Genomic DNA, 260 nt, shown 5'->3' with positions numbered 1-260 from the left:
CGTAACTGCATAGGTACAATAGCCAATATTCGTAAGGGCAGGTGAGTGACTATTGCCGGAGACAGGCGTGGACAGAGACAGAGGAAGAGAATTAGTCCTGCCTGTTGTTCTCTGTGATGAGTTGCAGACGCCTACAATCAACATATTTCAAGGGGGGAAAACTGGAGTGATTGTTTGTCCTCCTGAGTTAAAGATGCGGAAAGAAAGAGTGAGCTTAGTCCATGACTTTATATGTGGCTATAAAAGTGTGTGTGTACTGT

Source organism: Penaeus monodon, chromosome 19 (genome assembly GCF_015228065.2).
Source record: "Penaeus monodon isolate SGIC_2016 chromosome 19, NSTDA_Pmon_1, whole genome shotgun sequence".
NCBI classification, from domain to species: Eukaryota; Metazoa; Arthropoda; class Malacostraca; order Decapoda; family Penaeidae; genus Penaeus; species Penaeus monodon.
Note: the sequence above shows the minus strand (reverse complement) of the source record.